The 20,231-nt window shown below is 36.3% G+C and overlaps 1 protein-coding gene and 1 non-coding gene across 8 annotated transcripts in view; one reads left to right on the forward strand and one right to left on the reverse strand.

Moving 5' to 3' along the window:
- The window catches only part of SOX5 (SRY-box transcription factor 5), a 1,002,891-nt gene that overhangs the window by 954,207 nt on the left and 28,453 nt on the right, over positions 1-20,231 (reverse strand). The window lies entirely within an intron of this gene.
- On the forward strand, positions 9,434-9,540 carry LOC116621625. Its single transcript, XR_004297429.1, has one exon. It is a non-coding gene; the product is annotated as a U6 spliceosomal RNA (small nuclear RNA).

Consider the following 20,231-nt stretch of genomic DNA (forward strand, 5'->3'; position numbering starts at 1 on the left):
GCACGGTGTGGTGCTCTTAAGAAGTACTAAATAAATCATATATAAGATTGCCTAAGGAGAGCATGAAGAGTGCACAGATCAGTGAGCTCAGGGCAGAACTCTGGAGGCTCAATGCTAAAGCGTGAAAGCATAAAGAGGTCCCCTGAAGGAAGTAAATAATAAGGCGCAGTTGAGAAGGAGGACAGAGACCACACAGCCACAAAAACAAATTGTCCATTCACTGGGCCAAATCGAGGTACCGATGATCTTAGCCTTCCTGAATCTCTGAGGCGAATGACCTACTTTCTCATCCTAAAAATAAAGATAAGTAGCAGCATGATGGCCAGTCAGTAGACAATACCACTATCTGTGTGACCATGACCATGTCATTTAACCTTTCTATTCTTTCCTTATTTTTAAAATGAAGCCTATGAACTATATTATCTCTAAGGTTACATTCAATTCTAAAATTCTACAAAAGCAAATCCTTTGGTTTAAAGTGTTCCGAAGATAGTAAAAGCCAAGTAACCACTTTGAGATCCATTACATTTTATGCTGGACTTCTGCTCTACTCACTCTCTGTGCTTTGCTTCATCCTCATTTCCTCTCCCACCTTTTTTTTTCTATAAGTGGTCTCTAAACTGCTTCAGGGTGAAAGTGATGGACCTTATACGAACATAAAAATGACCATGACATTTATGGCAACAAATAAAAGATGACAGATGAGGAGATATGTCAGGGCCAGAATTTATTTATGCCAATATTTCACAAACATAAGAAATACTAATAGATAAGTTCCTAAAATTCTCTTTGGGGATAAAAACTAATTAATAGTGATGACAAAAATGCCATTAGTCCAGTAAGTAATCATGGGAGCACATAATACTGAACCTCCTAACCTCTGGGAAGTTTGGATAGATGAACCAGACCCAGCACTTGTGGAATGTGCTGGCCTCTTGTCAGCAAGCTATAAAGAGGCCCTCGCTTTTATTTGATCCGCACTTCTATATGGTTGTCATGCTCTTGGCCCAGCAAATAACTAGAAAATTAGTTCATGTTACTGAAGCAAATCCGTTAACTTTGTCTTATCTACACTAAATATGTAAATCATGTCAAACAGATTGTACTTTAATGTTGGAACCAGAAATCCATTTACAGTCATAAAACCCAGACAATGAATCTGACATTCCCAATCTTATTTTATTGTTAGACATTGAGAATATCGACCACAAAATTTAGTAAAAAATGATCTGATTTCTTTTCACTTAATCTGTATTAATGGCTTCACAAACCATTTTAAGAATAAATAAGAAGAGAGTTGTCATCTGAATAAGAAGTTATGTTTACTACATTAGAAAAATTATTCAAATAGACTGGAATCACCTTTCTCAAATTAATCTCGCAATCGGGTAGCTACAGAAAACAAGTGCATTTTCAAGCTCAAAATAGACATTTGTTCATCTTGCTATCAACAATCAACACACAGGTGAGCACAGTGTGTTTTGGAAGCAACTACAGAACACAGAATAAAAATACAAAAAAAAAAAAAAAGGATATTCCACACATTGATGATAAAGTGGATAAATATATATTCACTGCCCAGAACAGAGACTATGCATATGACAGAGATGACTTGAGCTGAGACCAAGAGTCAGATGCTTTAACTGACTAAGCCACCCAGGTGCCCCCATATGACAGAGATTTTTAACTGGATCTGGTTCTCTACAATTCAATCAACTGGTTCCAATTTTGAAATTTTTAATGATCTTAAAAGAGTTATGTCCCCAAATGTTGATTAAGACAAATCAAATTAAACACCCTTTGGAGGGGTCATTATATAGGCAGGAAGAGAAAAACCAGGCAGGAAGACCAGGTAGATAAGTAAATGGGATGCAGATCACTGGCAACAGAAGCTGGATAGTTAAAAGTTATCAGAAACACATGTATGCATCTTTTAAAAATACACTGGCCTGGGTAATAGCCCCAGAGATTCTGACGGTGCCTGAATGTTAAATAGCCCCAGAGATTCTGACAGTGCCTGAACGTTAAAATTCTACAGGTGATTCCGATGATCAACCAGGATTAAAATCAGGGAATCTAAATCAAAAGGTAGAAGATCTGTGGAGAAAGAACACATGTGAGGTACTAGCATGTTTCTGAGGTGAGGATCTGGCCCCAGCAAGAATTTCTTACACACATGAATCTGGATCAGGAGTCAGTCCCAGGATATGAGTACTCATGCTGAACAGCAACTAAGTGTTCCTGGCTGGAAAAGGAAATGAAAGAAGAGAAGCCAAGAAAGGATAATCTTTAGAGTGCACTCCACTTATTTTCACAATCACACAAATCTTAGGCAGTTATAACAAATTGCTTCGTATGTGAGCGTCTTGCCTTGTCTCCACGTCTCCACTCCCAAAGAAAGCAAATTCTGTAGGACGAGGGAATGTGACTTATACTTTATTGGAGTAGGCTGGGTATACAGAAGACATGCAATAAATTACTATAACTACTTTACTGCAAAAAAATCTCTACACCTCCCCCTTCCCTTTGCTCTTTGTCCTCCTCCCTGAAGTCACATGAACCAGAACAATTATTTCTCTTTCGACTTTTGCTTTCAAATATCTGAATTTATTTTTAAATTCATATAATTTTTAATTTTCTAAATTAACTGTTTTTTGATAATCTATTCACCTCCCACTTAACCTACTCATACCTCTTTCTCCACATACCGAAGGTTCCATGATTATGTGAAATCTCTATGTCAATTTATATGGTATGAACCTAGAAATTACTGATCAGGAGCTGTCAGAAAACATTTAGTCACTTCAAATTGCATTGATTTATTTCTAAATATAACATTTGAGTTCATTTTTCAAAATCTCAATGGAATCAATTCAATAAACATTTATGGATCACCTCTGATTTTTATCATAAATTTTAGTGAGTCAGATAGTCATTTATGAATTTGCTCAATAAAAAACACATTGAAATTATCACTGCAATACATTTTAAATGACTATCCATTATCATGATTAAATCCAGTATTGAGTCGGTTATTGCTTGAAACAATGAAGTACCACTACTTAAATCTATATTCCAATCACAAGGGAGAAAAAAACAAAGAATCATAACACAAAAGATTTTTAACTCTTGAAAACTTTGTAGCAAAGTATTCAAGCACGCTGACCTTCCTCTCCGCCAGAAGTTCAGAAACTTGAATCAACTCTAGTAAAGTGATATTCTGTTCAGATGTCTTAGATTTTCCCAGTTTAAAAGCTGTCCTAAAATACTGATACTTGATCTCTCTACTACTGGAGTAGTAATCTACATAATTTAGGAAAGTTGCTAAGACTGTCATAAGCTCTAAATCCTTTTTGAAATTAACCACAAAATCCTACTTCCATCCCTCCAGTTTTCACCAGAAGAGAAGTTTAACAACTGACTCTTATTTTATTTCCAGAGATCAAAGTTTAATAAAACTGAAAAATACTTAAGACTTAAATATAACACCTTTAACTTAATGAAGACAATGTGGATATATGCTCCTTTTTTTTTCCTTCTGTATCTTGACACACTGAATATCTGCAGCATAGTTTAAAAGAAGAGGTAGAGAGAATGGTACAATAGAAAGAGATGTGAATTCACTGGAAGTCCTAAGTGTTGGGTTCTAATCTTAACTTTGTTTCTAACCAAATAAAATTGCCTTGAGCAACTCACTCTAGAACTCAATTTCTGCATCTATAAAATAAGGAACTTCATATCAAGTTATTTTTCAGGTCTTTTCCACATCCAGGATCCCAGGTATACAGAGTTATGTGTAAATTCAAGTAGAATCTGTTCAAACAAGGACTCTATAATCCACCCAGAGTCTTTTGTGTTAACTTGATAGAAAAAAAATAAAACAATCAAGTAGGCCTAATGAGGTTTGAGGAACATTCAAAGTGGTGTTTAGGTATTTTCTTAAGTACTTAGGAATCCAATATGGTTTCTTCTTACAGATGAAATCTCCATATTTAACTCAATACAAAGGCAAGGGTTGTTGCTTTCCCAAATGAAATCTCTTGTTTGTAACCTGGCATGCATTTCTTCTAATCAAAGGAGAAGCAGAATACTTGGGAATAATTAAAGGGATCTCCAATATATGCCTATGCCTTTCCTCTCTGACAAACTAGGGGTCAAATTCAGACCACTATGTTTCTTTACATACTCTTGTATTTATTTGGGAACAGCACAGAAATGTTTGAGGGAAAAAGCTATAGCTACTCCCTATTCTGACTTTAATTATAGTTTTCAGGATTGCCCCTAAGTTTCATCCGTTTAAAAAAAAAATGCCCCACTCACATGCATATTTCCCCTGGAGCAAATAAATTCCTCTTATCTTCTCAAATTGTCATGATAAGTTTGTGAAACTACAGAACTATACAATTTTAAAGATAGGAAACCTTAGAGATTTTCTAACACAAATTCTTATCCTAACATAAATGGTCCACCTCTTTCTCTATAACAAGACTTTTTCACTACTTTATAAGGCAGTCCTCTCCATTGTTGGGCAACTCTAGTTTTTTGGAGGCTTTCCATTTCATGGTGCTAATATGATTTTCATTTAATTGTTGGTATTTCTTTGAGAGCAACATAAAGGCAATCTACTATCTCTCCCACATGCCAGATCTTCAAATATTTGAAGACAGTTGCGATGTCCCTACGTGGGCCTCTGATTCTCCTCAAGTTTATCAGTAGGGCCTTGCAACAATTAGCCAATGACTTCTTTCAATACCACCATCAAACCACTGGCTTATTAACCATTTAATTCTATATTCTTTTTTTCCAAGGAACCACTCTTAAGAGTATCATTTTAGCCTTACATACTACTTTTACATTTATCTGTACGTTGAATCCTGATTATTTGATCAAATATGTAAGTTACCACTTCAAGATATTTGTCATCTAGAGATCTGGTGAGCACACTTTTAATGAAGTTGTCAATAAAGACAAGGGCAAGGTCAGTGTCCATATCCCAATAACACTAATCCATTAATCAATTATCTATAAGTTCAGTTGTTCTTCCTACCAAAAATCTACCTAAATATCTCATGCTTTCATTTACCCATTACCCAACATTTTTTTTTCATGACTATATAAGCAAGTTCTTCTGTAAGTTCAAATATACATTCATCTTGGACTGGAGATTTGAATTCATTGTAAGAAGTTGTTATTCTATTCTCTTTTTTTAAGATTTATTTATTTATTTGAGGGGGGCAGCAGAGGGAGAGAATCATCAAGCAGACCCCCCAATGAGTGCAGAGCCAGACGTGGGGTTCGATCTCACAACCCTGAGATCATGACCTGAGCCGAAACCAAGAATCGGACACTTAACTGACTGAGCTACTCAGGCACCCCTTATTCTATTCTTTATTCCAGCATAGGCTTTCATTTCCTCTTAAGTATGCTGAAACCTCAACCTTCCAGTTTGGAAACAAAACAAGAGTTGAGGAGTTCTTCCTCTGTTGTGTCAATTATTAATATTATAGTCCAGTGTTATCACAGTAGATTTTTGAGAGCAAAGATCTTATTATATTTTAGTACTCACAGTGCAAACAAGATAATGTGGCATAGAAAAGGTTCCCAATAAATGTCTGTAGAATGAATGAATGCCCATGATCATTAACTCTCCTCAAGTTCATGCTTTTCTTAATAGGCCCTCGCTTTGTACCCTTCTATCTTTGATACCTACCCCTCTAAATTCTGAGCTTATCAAAGAGTTCCTGATATAGTTACACTTTTATTTAACTTCTTTTCTTTCTCAGCAGGATTATTCTCAATTATATAGTCAGAATTACAATTTTAGAGCATCTCATCCTTCGTGAGCTATATTTCTTCTTTATAATCTCTGTACAAGGAATTATAAATCAGGCAACATTCATGCTTAATTGGTATTTTCAGTACAATTTTTTTTGTTTCTTCCTCCATTCTTTATGTTTCAGCTTCAAAACATTTAGGCTCCTAACACTAGAAAAGATAAAAATAATAATATAAATTTGTTCTTTTGTATCTTTAAAGCTTTTATATTTACTTGCAATGTGCTAACTCCTTAAATTAATCTGTAGAATGATTTAAAATCTTAATACTTACTAAACAATAAACAAGAAAGTAAAAACTTATTCTAAGGAATTTAAATACTGAACCTAAAGTACACATTAGCTTTCCAAAGCAGGCATATTATAACTGATCCTTTAAAATCATACTTAGTAATTTAAATTATAATAATGCCTCAGTTATATATCAAGTGTTTTCCAAACCTCAGCCATCTGAAATGGCTGTGACACCCAGTTCTAGCCCCCCATGTCTTGCTGCCTTTCTACCAAAGAGGAAACATCTTGAGCAGCTAATTAATAAAATGAATAGCATTTAAAAACAGAAATCTCCAAAAAGACCAAAAACCATTCATAACTCTACATGACCATGCAGCTCATAAGAGGAGGGCCATCAGGGGTGCCTGGGTGGCTCAGTCAGTTAAGCGTCCTACTTTTAATTTCGGCTCAGGTCATGATCTCAGTGTCCTGAGATAGAGTCCTGCACTGGGCTCCATGCTCAGCAGGGGGTCTGCTTGAGATTCTCTCTCCCTCTCCATCTCCCCCCCCACCCCACCCACGTTCTCTCTCATTCTCTCTAAAATAAATAAATAAATCTTTTAAAAAAATAAAACGAGGAGGGCCATCACTTGCTGAGTGTGGATCTAATGGCCAAGTCAACAGGCACTAAGCTCAGAAGCATGGAAAACTCGGTGGAGAAAGGCAGAGAGAAGATAAGATAGGGGAAGTGGGAAGGTGGAGAAAGTATCAAAAGAGAGAAGCAGAGGAAGTTTAATGCAATTACTACAAGCAGACAGAAAAAAAGAGAGTCATATACCCTAGGCAGTCCTTGGGTCTCAAGAGATGACAGCTTGGAACAATAATTCATATCCTTAATGATGACTCTGGACCACCAATGGATGTTTAACCCTGACCAAACATATTATCAATTAACAAATGTCTTCTGTCAAAGAAAACATATTTGTATGTTTTTTGTCACCCTCCCCTAAAGGTTTAAAAATTAGCAATAGGCAGGTAAGCTTATATTTGTGCCACAATTCTCTCAGCAAAACACTAAAAAGCTGTCCTTTCATCAGAATTCAAATTAATTTAAAAATTAATAAGACAATTGTATAGTAACTATACCTCTACAAACATCTGGAAATCTTATTGACACCAACTACTACTATTTTCAAGTAGAAAATCACTCCCAGGGCCGCCTGGGTGCCTCAGTCGTTGAGCGTCTGCCTTCGGCTCAGGTCATAATCTCAGGGTCCTGGGATCGGGCCCAGCATCAGGCTCCCTGCTCAGCGGGAAGCCTGCTTCTCCCTCTCCCACTCCCCCTGCTTGTGTTCCCTCTCTCGCTGTGTCTCTCTCTGTCAAATAAATAAATAAAATCTTTACTTTTTTATTTTTTTATTTTTTTTATTATGTTATGTTAAATAAAATCTAAAAAAAAAAGAAAAAGAAAACCACTCCCATTTCATCACAAACAGTCAAGAGAAAATGTAGTTTCAACATAGAGAACAAAGTGCCATTCAGTGTCTTGAATCCCTCAGAAAATCAGTTTCTCACAAACTTCAGCATTATTTTATATATGACTTACTGATCACAAATTTTATTAACCAGATTTTAAACAAACCTGATTTTAAATCACCTTGGAAAAGCTCCATGTTAAGGCTCAAATTCTCCCATAGTTAATCAGAAAATGCTGGGGAAAAGGAAAGAATAAGAAACTAAAAGATAGCTTTTCTTTCCTCCAGGATATACAAAGAATCACTTATATCTCAGCCAAATATATTTAGAATATTGGCAGCTCAAATTGGCATGATTGACACAAGTAGGTAACACTCAAAACAAACCCAGGGCTAGGGAAAATTGTATCATAAGCAGTTTTGTGATCCATTTTTTCCCTTCTGTAAAACAGGTAAGAGAATGCTCAAAGATATCACACATAGTCATTTACATACAGTATCATTTTATGGAATTTTCCAAGGTGTTAATTAAAAGTTTTAATGAATGTTAATCATCTGTCAATTTCATTGGCAATCTCTGTTCAACCATATGCTTCTCTTTTACACCTGTAAGTTTTTTTAAAAACCATTACTTTAAATTGTTTTACTTCCTTAACATGATATTTGTATTAATATTTAGGAAACAAAACTTCTGCAATCCTATACAGCAATCTTCTATAGCTCATTTATGTATTTCCTAACTTCCTTAAATAAGGTATGAGTATGTAGGATTTGCATGATCATTATACTTCCAAGTGAGGATCTAAAAATCTTTATTCTTTTTAAAAATATCTTTATTCTTTCAAAGTTAAACTGGTTTTATGCCCAGGAAACAATTCTGAGCCAGAAAATTAAACATGGCATTGCATCCTAGAACCCTAGAAATGAAATTCCATCTCATTAAATCACTATACAACTTTTGCTACCTTCATCTTTCTCTGGTTCATATGTTTTTACATTCAATCCTTCATTCATACATTTTTATTTACTGAGCACTTGGAAGTACTGGGCATACAGCAATGAACAGAACATGCAAATATTTCTCTCCTCAGTGAGCTTACCTTCTAGTTGAGGGAGGCAAGAAAACTAAGAAAATGGATAGTAAATTCAAAATGGTAATCAGATCTGCAAAGAAAAACAAACCAGGAAGTTGAGAAAGGGAAGAGAGGAGGTAAGTGAGTTCTTGAAGAGGGGTGGAAAGGCTGTTGAATTTTGAGGTAGGGTGGCCAGAGAAGGACTCACTAAGAAAATACATTTGAGTAAAGACCTAGAGAAGGAGAGACAGCAAGGCATGCAGGTATCTGGAGGAAGAGTATTTTATGCAGCGGGAGCAGCAAGTGCCAAAGCGCAGGGTGGGAGAGTGTGAGGAGTATTTGAGGAACAAGCATCAAGTGTGGATGGACCAGACTAAACAAAAGAGAAGGTATTAGGCTAGGAGGTCCGAAAGGAAGGACAATAACAAATACGACGGCCTTGTAGGCCACAATAATATCGTGGCTATTGACCCATAAGAGAGATGGAACCATGAAGGCTTTGAACAGAGGAGAAATGTGATCTGTCTACATTTTTAAATGGTCACTCTGAGTGTCTGTTAAAAATTGGCTAGAGATGGGCAATGGTGTTAGCAGGGACACCAGTTAGGAGGCTACCGAAATAATCCAGATGAGAGATGACGATAGCTTGAACTCAAATGGTAGCTAAAAAAGTGGTAAGAAGCAGTCAGAATTTGGATATATTTTAAAGGTAGAAAAGGCAAGATTCCTGAGAGACTAGGATATTAAAGAAAGAACAGCATAAGGATGATTTCAAGGATTTCTCCTGGACAACTGAAAGAATGTAGTTGCCATAACTGAGATAGAAAAGACTGTAGGAGTGCTCGCTTCAGCAGCACATATACTAAAATTGGAACGATACAGAGAAGATTAGCATGGCCCCTGCGCAAGGATGACACGCAAATTTGTGAAGCGTTCCATATTTAAAAAAAAAAAAGAAAGAAAGAAAGAAAAGAAAAGACTGTAGGAGAAGCAGGGGGAAAGCAGGAGTTCATTTTTGTACCTATTATATAAAATTGCCTATTAGACATTCAGTGACATTTTTCAAGTAGGCAGTTGGATATAGGAGTTTAAAGTTCAGGAGAGCTCGGTGTCCAAATATATATTTAGAAGTCATCAGTGTACATAGGACATTTAGAGCCATTAGACTGGATGAACAAAGATTTTTGTTTTGATACAAATGAGAAGAGGTCCAAGAATTAAGCCCTAGGGCACGCCAATGTTTAGAGATTACAGTGATGAAGATGGACCAAATAAAGAACAGAAAGAGCAGCCAATATGTACAAGAAAAATCAAGAAATGGAATCCAAGTGAAAAAGGTGCTATGAGGCAACAAAAGCAAACAAGAGTTTCCAATGCCACTGATGGGACAAGTAAAGTAAGGGCTAACAAGTGATCATTGGCATAGCAACATGGAGGCCACTGTTGACTTAAACCAAGAGGCGTTGCAGTGTCATGATGAAGGCAAATAAATGCCTCTGTGTTTTTTTTTTTTTTTTTTTTAAGATTTTATTTATTTATTTGAGAGAGAGAGAATGAGAGAGAGCACATGAGAGTGGGGAGGGTCAGAGGGAGAAGCAGACTCCCTGCCAAGCAGGGAGCCCGATACGGGACTCGATCCAGGGACTCCAGGATCATGACCTGAGCCGAAGGCAGTCGCTTAACCAACTGAGCCACCCAGGCGCCCCTGTGTTTTTAAGAGAAAAAGAGAGGGAACAATTTGGAGGAAAAAATATACACAACTTTTTCAAGGAATTCTTCTTTAAACAGATAGAGTCAAATGTGGAGTCACTGGGGAAGAATGACACCAAAAGAGTGTTTTCCCTCTTAAAATGGAAGAAACAACAAGTTGGTAGATTGAGGGGAAAGACTTAGCAAACAGAAAAAAAAAAAAAAAAAAAACTGATGATGCAGGAGACAGAAAGGATATGGATGGACTAATGTATGAGCCGGCCAGAGGAAACAGACTGTAGGATGTTGTGCACAGGTGGAGGAGTGAGCTTTTACTAAGACCAGTGACACTTCATACACAGGAAAGAGGAGAAGGCAGAGTATACGCCAGTGGGTACATAGCTACGGTGACAGAAGTTTTGAGAATCCTCTTCTTGTTCATTTAACTTTCTAGAAGAAATGGGATGCAGGACCATGAGCTGAGATTGTGGATGGGAGAGGAGGCATGACAAGTGTAATGAGTGTAAGAAAAAAAAAGAAGGAAAGTGGGTTCTCCCGGCCACAGCAAGCCAGGCTCTCCTCCACCACTGGGCCCCAGCAAATGTTAGTCTTTCTCCCATGAAACTTGTTCTCCTGGATCATCACACAGATTCTTCCTTCTTATCATTCAGATTTCAACTCAAATGTCATCGTCTTCCCTGATTACCCCAACCAAAGCAGATCCTGGGAACTACTCTCGATCATATTCTGCTATTTCTTCTTATTCTTTATAAAGTATCATATTTCTTTATTAATAGTTTATTTTCTGTCATGCTCACTAGACTGTAAGCTCCTTGAGGGCAAGGGCTGTCTAGTTTGTTCACTGCTTTAGCTCCAATGCCAAAAATAGTGCATGGCACCTAGTAAGAACCTCATTGACCAACTTATGGGCTATATTTGTTGCTGAAACCATATACAGGAACTCTGAAACTAGTTATAACCTCTTTTGGGACATGACTTGAACTAACCTCTAGTTATGTCACTGAGACAACAATTCTGTTTTCAAATTCCACCAAAAACACTACCAGTAATAGGGACTCTACTTCTGTTTTTCTTTTCATTTTCTCTATTGTAGATTATTTTTGTCTCTTTAAATGTTGCTAAATATAACCTAAAGAAAATAACGGGAATTTTCTGACATTCTGCAAATAAGTCACATTAACCCGGACCATAGTCAACATCTAGGTTCAACTCTTCACCTTGGAGCAGCTTGAGGAACATAGACATGAGCACTTAACCAACTTGTTTCTCAGGGGAGCTGAATGTCCTACTTCTTTCTTAAGAAAAAGAGCTATTTTTCTGAGAGAGAGAGTGAGTGAATCACCACCAGTTGTAATAAGTGTATAAGTATCAATTATTTTAGAAATGGTGAATTAAGTTTATACGATTTTAAAAGTTACTTTTCCTTTAGGGCACATTAGTTACTTGATTCAAATGGATGACACTAGCAAAACCTTCATTTACAAAAAGCTATCCTCATCACACACTTCCCTAAATGCAAGTTTAATAATTTGTATTATTTTTGTTTTATTTCAGGGCAAATATAAAGAAAGAATAACCTCCTTATGGCTCATTATGCAGCATTTTCATGAGAAGGAAGCCAATGAATTCAAGAGGACACTGTGTGTTAATATAAGCCGTGACTAACATGCTCTCTTCTTAGCCACGTCTCAGGATTGCATTTACACAAAGTGGCAGAGTTGGCTCTGCTGGTTTTGAATGTACGTCCCCTTTTATGGAAAATATCAACAGGGATTTTTTTTTTCCATGGCTGGAGGTCTTTTCCTCATCTAAATATTAAAGTCTGGTAAGTCTTTCCAACTTACTGGAGCATAATCATGCTTGCTACTTGTTAATTAGGATCAGGGTGATAACTATTAAAAGTTGAAAGAGTTTCCTGGTGGTTGCAACAAGTTTCAACATGATCCCAAGCTTTGTCAATAACCACAAGGGGAAAAAGAAAGCAAAAGGAAAATGCCTCTCTAGAGTCCCTCATTTCTGAGAGAAGGGTGAATGCTACTGCTATCATATCACTCTCATTTGAAAGATATCTTAATACCAAAGGAGGACAAATGGTGGACCAAGCCATGTTCAGAGTGGAGGATACAGCCCAGCCAGAGAGCCAGGAGATCTGGGTTCTATGACCAATTCTCCTACTTATTTAGGTGACCCTCAATTTCCTCCAGTGGGTTTGGAGTAAGAATTAAAGATGTCCCAGTTTTAAAATTCTATTTCGACTGGCCAATTTAAAATCTTGAAAAAAATTCTGCAAAACACTCCTCAAAGGCTGGGCATTATAGTTTGTCTTTTTTTACGAGGCAAATACTCAGTATTTTGATAGCTAGTATTGGAATGCCACTTTTCAACGACAGAATGTTTGAGCTCTCACATACATTATCTCATTTAGGCCTCTGAGCAATCTTGCAAAATGCGTTGTAACTGCTTCCTTCACAAGCTAGGAAAGAAAGAGAATGAGGGCAGAAAAGAGACCAAGTGACTTGCATAAAGTCAGAATGGAGGTTCCACACCCAGAAATACTTGTCCCTATCACTTCACTTGGAATTATAACTCATCGGTACAAGCCCACATCTAGAGACCAGCTACTACATAGAGAACAGAAACAAGCAATAAATACAGAGAGAATTAAAAAAAAAAAAAAAAATCTCTGAGAAAAGAAAGATTACAAATGGCTCCCATGAACTCAGATAATATATCACATTACTTTACCACATTGGGTTTTTTCCCCACCATTTAATTCACTGTTCTTCAGAGAAGTCAGTCTAAAATAAATTTGTCTGCAGTGGCAAATTTCCTAAAACAAATATTAAACACGGCTACTGGGATTTCTGTAGCATGTTATCAAAATAATGAGTTATAAATACTCGATTTATATACCACATACCTATTAACAAAAAGAAAATATACACATTATCCCCTAGGCCTGAACTAAAACTTATATTGACATTAGTCAAGAAAAAAAAAAAAAAGAAAACGAGGAGCAGCATCTTGGGAGAGTGCAAGTATAAAGGTCACAGGAGGTACTCTCAGCACAAAGGTACCGTCAGAAACCTTATTCCAAACCGTAGAACAACCAAAACGAATATAACCCAAAAGCAGACCTTGTGGGTTTTTCCCCCCCCAGGGGTTATAACTCGCAGAACTAGTGCCATTCCAGCTGAAAACGATAAAGTTTGAACTTTATCAAAAGGTATACAGCATATTAAAAAGATCATAAACCCATCAATAAAAATAATTGTAAGTCTAGCTGCACTGCTGCTCTGTATTTCACCAAATCAAGGAAGGAACAACTAACATCTACTGGAATGTTACAGTTTACAAAATGTGTTCATGCAACTGACTCATTTTAATGCTCACAAAAATCCTATGCGTTAAACCCCATTTTGCAGGTGAAGAAAGGGAAATTCAGAGAAATTAAGTGGCCTGAGACAAAAACCCAGATGATGGCTTTAGATTCTCTCCCTCCCAGGCTATTTTTGAAGCAGCAATACAAAAAACCAGGTGGGGTGTCTTATAGGACTAATGGACAACATATATTTAAGCCATTAAGAACCAGGAGTAGTCTCGTAAGAATAACACGTAGAACTTTCCTAGAAAGGCAATTTTTATTGCCCTTCTCCACTCAATATCCAATATGTAATAACAGCTGATTTAGGGATTTAAAGTACAAGAAAAACAGAAAAGAGGGAGGAAGGAAGGACAAAAGGAGAAAGGTAGAAATAGAGGAAGGATAAACTTCCTAACTTAGCTAAATAAGTGGATTCTCTTCTCTGGACTAGAGACTGTGATAGCAATATGCAATTGTACAGAGTAGGTTAAAGAGTAATGTCTTAAAATTTAAACCAAAAAATCTGTAATTGAAATTTACATAGAAATACTGAGATAAAGAAAACTGCTAAAATCTATTAAAATTGCTAAGATCCCATTGTACTCTCAAAAAAGTTGTCTGTGGTAAACTCATGGCGGAAACAAAGATTATTTACAAAGCCAAATCAAACTTAATTCAAATTTAAAGAAATTGATAGCTAATTCAAACTAATCCAAACCTTATTTTTAGTATATACATTAATTTGAATTTTCCCCAGTAGTCACCTCACTAGGAAAATTTATTCTATTTCTTAATCCTCAAGAAATGGCAAATTCCCTAAATAATTTGAGTTTTCAAATTACCTGCAATAAGATAAAATAGTACTCAGCTATTTTCTCTTAATCCAACATTCTTTGTTGAACCTACTTTTGCTTATATCAACCCTTCTAACATTATTCCTTATGATGGAGCATTCCGAGGAACTTTGGGGGTATGAAAGTGAGGGATTTGGACATAGGCATACCTGAAATCCCTCTAACATGAAAATGATATGAGCTGGTGAATAATCACTTTATTATTAAATAAATCTCCAAAATGATAGTCTTTTAAAAATTTGTTACTATGTATGTTAGTCATGAAATTCTCTTTGTATATATAACTGCGTATGTTTCTTACTGTTAATCTACAGAATGATCTATTTGCAAGCAACTGCACCAGTCCACAAGTGGCCAGACTGGTCTTAAAGAGCCAACAAATAAGTTCAGATGCAGAAACTCCCTGAAATAAATTTTATTGTTATGAAAATTGAGGCAACCTCTGACCAATATTAAGCAGAAAAAAATTAAATCTACATTTAAAATATTTAGGCCCTGGAAATATTGAAATTATAATCTGAAAAGCCAAAAAGACATATTATTTTTCCATTTGAACACCTTATCTTAGCTCGGAATTAATGGTTCTGAAAGACTGCCTTTTTCATAATTTGGAAAGAGCAGGCACACACCAAGCTATAAAAATGGACACATTTTTGTACATCTGTTATAATAGATGAACACAAAAAGCCTTGAAATACATTGTGATTATGCAAAGTATAACTTATAAATTAATGTAACATATTTTAAATCTATTTTAAACCTTGACAGGAAAGTAAGTATGGTCCTTCAAGTAACTGAACTTAAGAAACTAGGTACTCATCTTCCTGTTACTACCATTGCTTAAAACACTTCTGGAGCTTAACACTTTTCTCATCCTCCAATTAACAATGGACCCAAGAAAACAGATCTGTTACCTGAGCGCCACAATTTGTACTGCCCTCCACACCCACTCCCCTTTTGACTACCTGCCTGTTTTATTAACCAGACTTGGCTCAAATATATCTTTTGACTATTTCGAAATACAACACCTCTCTTCCAAGTTAAAAAATTTGCCCACTGAGGTCATCAAGAGAGTATACTGCAGCCTCTACGGCAGTTCCAATGGAGGTGCTCCCGGAATATTCTGAGCAATTTCACTATCACTGAAAGATGTATATAGCTTTGAAAGTGACTGTGCTAAATTAGAGTCAACACTCCTTTATATAAAAATTTATAGTTTTAAAAAACTGAAGTAGTTTCTAGTCATCTGATTTATAAATGTATCTTAATAAGTAAAAATACAAACAAAACATTTTTAGTCATTCTACTTCATCCAGACATATACACTGAGGATCAACAGTTTCTCTAAAAATGTGAAAAAAAAAAAAAATAGCCAGAATTAACCTGAAGACTTTTTGGGCAGGGGAACTATTTAAATTGACAATAAAAGTTGGACAAAGTGATCAACTTTGTTAACTAAGCCTACTGGGAGGAAATATCAAATGAAAGTAGAAAGAATATAGCTTGTCAAGACAGAAGTCACTGAGGTCTTTTCCCTCCCTGTATTACAGAAAAACATCCATTTAAGGAGGTGTACCCTTTTATCTACCTCTCTAATACTCAATTTATCTCTCTTCATCTGACATATTTGTATTACTCCAGACAACCAAAATATCTAAATTTGGGTGAGTAGCATATCCTCCACTGTCCTATTTTGAGATTTGGCTACTTGTAATTCAATCCACCATATTTGGAATTATATCTAGAACCAGGAGATTCTAATCTATTGACTTCTCAACATGCACACATGACCCAAACAACTATGTAAAAGTCAATGGAGAAATAAAGAATAATATATTGAGATAGGCAAAAAAATATATTTAGTCAGATTTTGCATCAAGTTTATATATCCTTTATTTTTTTAAGATTTTATTTATTTATTTATTTATTTATTTATTTATTTATTTATTTATTTTAACTTGAGAGAGAAAGAGAGCACGAGTGGAGGGGAGGGGCAGAGGGAGAAGGAGAAGTAGGCCTGACGTGGGGTTTGATCCCAGGACCCCGGGGATCATGACCTGAGCCAAAGGCAGACACTTAAACGACTGAGCCACCCATGCACCCCAAGTTTATATACCCTTTAGATTTCCAAAGAATATGGATAGTATTGAACGAGCCATTTTATCTGGATGCATAGTATCAAACTTGCTGAAAAGGAGACAAGAGAAGGATGGCTTGCTATATTACCATGGGTACACTTCAAATTTTCAGTGAGATTGTTTATCTGAATAAATTCACCAATAATGTCCAGCAAAACAGATAAATTTCATAAGACTATGAGTAAAACAGATTACTGTTAAAAGTGTCATTATCAATAAAAAGACTAATGGCCCTTCAAACTAAAACTACTGTCTTCTATATGTTCTAACTCCCAATCTGTTCCTAAATGGTTTCATAATGAAATAAAAAGTGGTTGTTTGCAAAAGCACTAGATTTGGAGGACACTAAATGAATTACGGTTTTCAAAGTGAGCATTCTAAAATGAGTTCACTAGTAGCTAACCAGAAACCAGATGACTCCAAACTACCGAAAACCACCAGTAATGCTCACAAAAGACTTAAAAATTTCAATGAATCCTTTTACTATATTCTGCACTTAAGATTCACATTACAGCATAACTTCTCAATAAGTTACCATTTTAAAGTTTTAAATAAATTCTTTTTTCTTTCACACCTGTGACACAGAGATGTATTTCTAAGTTTTTTTCCGTCTATTCCAAATCAACATTTAAAAAAAAAAAGACATAATGAATCTGATATTCTATTGCAATTAAACAGTGGTCATTTCCATTTTGCAAGCAAGATGTCCAAGATAAAGAGATAAAGTGACAACCCCTTAAACGTATTGAAGTCACTGTTGACTTTAGAACTCAGAACCTCTAGATCCTGGATATGGAAGATAATTTGATGTTAATAATTTGATGTTAATTTCTCACAGTTCTTGCTGCTACATGGAGCACAGACTCTTTATAACAAATACCCTACAGATCTTTAATTGGTAGTTAGGAAACATGCTTTTCCTAATCACTGAGTCTCTTTTAAGTATTATATTTTTAAATACTCATTTAGGGAAACTAATGAGGTAAGATATGAGAGGGATAAAGAAGGTATGTTGTTTTCAAAATTAAAAATTTCAGGACATCAGTCCAGCAGGCATAAAGCAACATAAAACAAATAACTAGATAATCAAACAATAAAAGCAAACTAGAAATAATAGGAAGGCTTTTTTAGAAACTATTATTGCACATATGCAATAATTACTTCCATCAAGACTTTTATTATACATTTGTTTTTATGGAATCATAACGCACAAGTGCATGGTATTGTTTAAACACATTCACCACATACCCCATAACAGAATATGATGACAATATGTATTAAGGATAATACAGAAAATGTGGCTAAATGCATTCTGTATTATGGTTCCATAATACAGCATGCAAATGGTTCTGACTAAGCAGACACAGGAGACAGTCGTTAGTGCGCACGCTGTGAATGTATATTATGAATAATGCATAAAACTTGGCTAAATCCTAATGAGTCCATTGACATCCTATGGGGTCCAAAGGAGGCTCAGATCCCAAAGCATGGCCCTGGCACATTTCTATCCACCAATCATTATAAAAAACAATACCATGAAAACAAAGGACATTAAACAACATGAATGTACTCTCATTCTAGGTAAAGCTTTTGAAATAAGCACAAAAATTAGAAGAAACTTTGAAAGGAGAACTAAAAGTCCATCTTACATCATCACCCCACTTACAGTTTTTCAAAATTATCTATTGCAATTTAAATGGGACAAAAGCTGCCGTTGAAGGTTTGATGTTATTTCTTTTCTCTGGTTTTCTTCAGGGAGGTGCTATTACAAGGAAGATCTAAGCAATCCCTAAGAAAAGTGACCAAACAGACCATGGTGGTAGAAAGTCTTCCTGCTTTGAATGAGAAATGCTTACAAAATGAATTATAGCCAATTAAATAAGGAAATAGATATAATGTGGCTGAAAGCAGTCTTTATGGTAGAAACTCCTTAAAATTCCAGTTTTTACACAGCTTTATAAAGAATCAAAAAGAATACCATGAACATGTCACTTGCAGCACATAAAAAAAAAAAAATCAGTGTTTTTCCCCCCCAATAGCCATTAAATACTCTTAACAACTGAGTCCTTGAAAAGAGAAACCATGTCTATTACCCCTAGATGGGTGTACCCCAAGACGAACACCTATACAGACATATTCAGTGTGTTCACTGAGCCAAAAATGCAGAGCTGAGCAAGCTGTGCCTGAGATGCACAAATTAAGTATGTGACAGAAGCTTGTGCACCCAAGCCTCTCCTTGGAGTAGGAGTGGGAAAGCAAGGACAGCTGCTCCTTCGTGGTGCTCCCAGGGGCGGATGGGAAATGGGCACTCTGGGAACACATCCCCGGAGAACAGTGAAGAGGCAAGGGCCGGCCACTTGGGGAAGCAGCAGGCCAAGAAAAACCCTCACTCTCAGAAAACATGCAAGAGCAAAAGGCTGAAGTGGGAGCAGGAGTTAAAGTTCTGGGGATGGAGTTCTTGACAATTTGCCTGGCTCCTTGACGTTTTCCCATCCCTTCACTAGGTACAAGAATGGGGCACACTCAAGGCAAAAGGCTGCTGCAGCTGGAAGCTGCCACAGAACCTAAAGTGTGGAAATGTAGAAACATCCCCATCACTGAATTGTAAAACCGCAGGTCATTTACCATCCATATTTGGGCTCAAATCAGTTCCCAGGCGTAGTTCTAACGGCAATTTAGCCTAGATGGTGTGAAGCCAGGGCTCGCTGGAAGACCCCTTCTGCAAAATCATATTGCTATATTTTCCCATCCCTAACTACTAGAAGAGCCAGAAATTCTAAGTCTAGTAAACGTTCATGAAAAACAATCCTTCATACGTTTCTATTTAAAGAACAAATACTCCTGGGTATAGTTAAGTAAAAAAAAAAAAAAAAAAAAGATAAATTTGTATTTGCTTTCTTTTGTGAAAAGAACTAGGACAATAAAGGAGCCTAGCATGTTTGGGGTAGACACTGGGTGATTTAAAAATGGTTAAAGATGGGACACACCGACAGATTAACTTGGCTTGCTTTTCCGATTGGACTGACGTTGGCATGACCATGGATTCTGTGATGAGGAATTAAGACTCTCAACGGACTCTTAAGGTTTAAAACTTCCCCGGTACTATATTATTATGTTTGTATTTACACCTGGGTAAACACTGTCACTGTTGCTAGAGCATGAAGTATGAAAATCATACAGAAAAATAAGGCATCTGTTGTAACCACTTCTGCTGTTTTCCTTGTTCTAAAATTTGCCTCGTAGCAAGTGCAATAGAACAAAGTTCTGTTCCTGATATAACAATTCCATAAAGCTATTCTGCTTTTGAAAACCATTCTCCACCAGGGCTTGTCCCAGCTACTCTATAAGCGACTGACAATTGCTTCACTCCCCCAGGATTTCTTCACCCCTCCCAGATGCCACCAAAAGAATCACAGAAAGTCTCTCAGTAGCACTTTCCTTCTCAGCGGGAAGCTGTACTGTTTGTGATATCCATTTTGATACAAACCTAAATTAGGCCTCTGGAAATAGGTAATGCATAAAAAGAAGCATTTTGTGTCACCAAATTATTATTATAGGTTACGGTTAACC

This window comes from Phoca vitulina, unplaced genomic scaffold (genome assembly GCF_004348235.1).
Source record: "Phoca vitulina isolate PV1807 unplaced genomic scaffold, GSC_HSeal_1.0 scaffold49, whole genome shotgun sequence".
In the NCBI taxonomy this organism is placed as follows: Eukaryota; Metazoa; Chordata; class Mammalia; order Carnivora; family Phocidae; genus Phoca; species Phoca vitulina.